The sequence below is a fragment of the Pipistrellus kuhlii genome, unplaced genomic scaffold (genome assembly GCF_014108245.1).
Source record: "Pipistrellus kuhlii isolate mPipKuh1 unplaced genomic scaffold, mPipKuh1.p scaffold_m20_p_5, whole genome shotgun sequence".
NCBI classification, from domain to species: domain Eukaryota; kingdom Metazoa; phylum Chordata; class Mammalia; order Chiroptera; family Vespertilionidae; genus Pipistrellus; species Pipistrellus kuhlii.
Window position 1 is genome coordinate 35500922 of NW_023425551.1, and position 3567 is coordinate 35504488.

At 53.7% G+C, this 3567-nt stretch overlaps 1 pseudogene; it reads left to right on the forward strand.

Annotated features, from left to right (window-relative positions):
- The first annotated feature begins 825 nt into the window (after nt 1–825).
- LOC118705396 lies at nt 826–3243 on the forward strand (annotated as a pseudogene).
- The last annotated feature ends 324 nt before the right edge of the window (nt 3244–3567 follow it).

A 3567-nucleotide genomic window follows, 5' to 3' on the forward strand; every position in this document is an offset into this window, starting at 1 on the left:
TATCCTTACCTATAAGAGCTATGCTGGAGCTGGCTAGCATGGCTGGTGAAGGCTGATTGTCCCAGCCTCAGTGGCATTACACTGATAGCTTCCAATCAATATGAAGGGAGTACTGACAGCACAAAATATTATTGTGCGAGTTTAGGTCTGTTGGATAGATGTGGAGATGGGAGTTTATAGCCTTTCTATAGAGATTGCTTTTACTTTTTTTCCAGAAAAGTAGGAAATAGAGTCATGAACTGAGATGAGGATAGGAAAGTGTTGAGCTTATTTGAGAAGATAAACATAGGAACTAATTGTATGGGAGAAAAATATTGACAGATAATCTTAAGGATCTTTTTTTTTCTATTACAGATGAGTCACCTGAAGTAGAATAATTCAAAGAGAATTAATACACAATCAGATTATTTACAGAGGTAGGGGTATAGGTATAGAGAAACCATAATGGTTAGTGCAATAGGTCAGGGTTGTTATCTATTAAGCATTCACTGATAGTCTGAAAGAGACAGAAGTCATTAGAGATGGAAAGAGAAGGAGAAATTCTGTAGAGTGCACTGCCTTGAAAGTTTAAATGACACCATCTCTTTACCTCCAGTTACTTCTAGGGGGTTCCCACAGGCCAAATCCAAACAGAAGTTAAAAGGTGCAAGCGGGGCTGTTGATAAGGTACATGGTCTCCTAATGCAGAGTTTGGAAAATTAGAGTGGATCCAAGGACAATAGGAAAATACCTTTTAAAGCCCCACTAAGGAGGACGGAGGCTGGCCGGGAGCCAGGGGAATGTAGATGGCTGGACACAGAATCTAGAGGCTTCAAACATGTGGAGATGTTTTGACCTTCAGATTCCACAGGGCTCATCCCCTCATCCTACTTCCAAGCTCGGCCCCTTCCAATCATGCCAAGAATGACCCTCACCTGGGTCTCCCTGGCCCATTGAGGGGGTCTCAGAGAGGTGACCAGACATCCAGAGGCCTCAAGGGATCATGTGGGAACAGGACATTTCTGGCGAGGGGCAGGAGCCGGGGTGGAGGGGCAGGTCTGTGGAGCTGAAGAGGTCACCGGCCTTGTGCCAACAGGCTGAACTGATCTCTCCACAGCTACAGGAGCCGTGACAGCTTGAGGAGGAAGTCTGGGTCCATCGAGAAACCTCGCTACAGCAAAAGATGAAGCTGGAGACCCAGGCCATGAGCTGGAGGCCCTGACACGGGCAGAGAAGGCTGGCCGAGCTGAGGCCGTGGCCTGTGTGCCCCCCTGGCTTGGGCTGAGGTTGTCCGGAAGAACCTGGAAGAGGGGAGTCAGCCGGGAGCTGGAGGAGGTTCAGAGGCTGCACCAGGAGCAGCTGTCCTCCTTGTCACGGGTTCACTAGGAGGCTCTTTCCAGTTAGACCAGCAAAGCCGAGAAGTCTCTGGTCTGGAAACCAGCAGGACCAAGGAAATCAAGGAGCTGGCTGTGGCCCAGAGGGATGCTGAGCTGCTGCAGGAGCAGCTGAGCAAGACCAAGAAGACTTGGAGGCTCAGGTGACAGTGGTTGAGAACCTATGGAGCCAGACATGGGAATCGGAGCGACTGGAGCTTCTAGTGACTGTGCAGCACTTGCAGGAGGACCGGGATGGCCTGCACACAACAGCGGAGCTGCTGCAGGGGTGCGTGCAGAGCCTCATGCACATCCTGTCCCTGCAGGGAGAGGAGCTGGCCAGGAAAAGTGCAACCATCAGATGCCCTGGAGCCCGAGCTCTCCAGGAAGAGCCAGGCCCTGCTGAAGCACTGGCGGGAGAAAGTGTTTGCCTCATGGTGCAGCTAAAGGCCCAGGAACTGGAGCGCGAAGCGTGCATGCAGCAGCTGAAGGGACAGGTCGCAGAGTTCCAGGAAAGAGTGGCCGCCCAGAGCCAGGAGCAAGCCATCCTGCAGCGCTCTCTGGAGGACAAAGCTGCGCAGGTGGAGGTGGAGCGGATGGGCGCCAAGTTCCTGCAGATGGAGCTGAGCTGGGCCCAGGAAGCCCGGCGCCAGGGGCAGCAGCAGACAGACTGGGCTGAGGAGCAGCTGAAGCGTGGGTGGCCAAGGCTCTCAGCAGTTTTCAGATCCGGCTCCAGAACACCGTGGCTGAGGTGGAGCAGGCTGCAGCCCGGCTGCCCAGTCTCAGTAGCCGAGTCAGCTAATGCCGTCCGCAAGGTCCACACTATTCAGGGTCTGATGGCTCTAAAGCTGGTCCTTGCTCAGCTGCGCCAGAAGAGCCACCCCCAAACCCTGCCGACCTGAGGAGGTGAGCCTTGAGTTGGAGCAGCTGCGGGAAGAACGGAAGCACCTGGATGCAGAGGTGCAGCTCAGTGCCCACATCATCCAGCAGGAGGTGGGCCGTGCTGGGCCCTGAAGCAAGTGGAGGCAGAGAGGCAGCAGCTGAGTGAGGTGGCCCAGCAGCTGGAGCAGGAGCTGGGCGGACCCAGGAGTCCCTGGCCAGCGTGGGGCTGCAGCTGGAAACCGCTCGCCAGGGCCAGCAGGAGAGCACGGAGGAGGCTGCCAGTCTGCGGCAGGAACTGACCCAGCAGCAGCGGGTCTACCGGCAAGCTCTGCAAGAGAAGGTGGCGGAAGTGGAATCCAGGCTGCGGGAACAGCTCTCAAAAGCAGAAAGGAGACTGAACGAGGTCGGAAGGGAGCACGCCAAGGCCGTGATCTCCCTGCGCCAGATGGAGCGCAAAGCCATCGGGGAAAAGAGCGGAACCAGGAGCTACTCCGGCGCCTGCAGGAAGAGGCCAGGAAGGAGGAGGGGCTGCGGCTGACCCAGCGCCTGCAGGAGCTGCAGAGGGACAGGAACCTCCTGCTGGCCATCTTGCAGCAGGAGGGTCTCCTCTCCCATCACAAGCAGCAGCGACTGTTGGCAGTTCTTTCCACCCCCCCCCCCCCCCAATAAAGTTGGGGGCCGGGGGTCTGTGCACTCAGCACAGACCTCGGCCGGCAGGGTCAGCAGCACCCTGCTTGGCCCCAGGGCAGCCACTAAAGAATCCCTCTCCGTCCTGCGGGATGACCTGCAAATCTGAGTGGGGACATTTCCAAAGAGGAGACCGTTTCTCAAGGAGATAACCAGAACTCTCCTGCAGCCAGAGGCTCGGAGTGCCTGGGTGCTCAGGGGGGCCCAGCGGGCCAGGAGGATTGTGAAATGGGGTGAGGTTTGGGAGCCTGCCCTCGGGGATACCAGCCACCAAGGTACCCACAGTCTGGATTCTGTGCCTCAATAAAGATGACTAAATAGCAAATAAATAAATAAATAAATAACGCCCTAATCATAATTTTACAGGTTATATAAATCAATCATTATTTTCTCCAATTGTTTATATTTGAGCACAGAGTAGCAAAAAGTTGGATTTCAGTGGGACTGCAAATTATGTCAAAGTGAGACAACCAAAAGAATAATATATGCAAGAGAATGATTCTTATTCAAGAGTGATCGTGGTTGTTACCTTTTATTAGGGTTGAACCTTGTTATTATGGTTGTTACCTTTTTAAAATAAAGTCTTAAGGAGAGAAAAGACATAACAGAATGAGGGAGAATAGAGAGTAGTTTATAGAATTTAGTG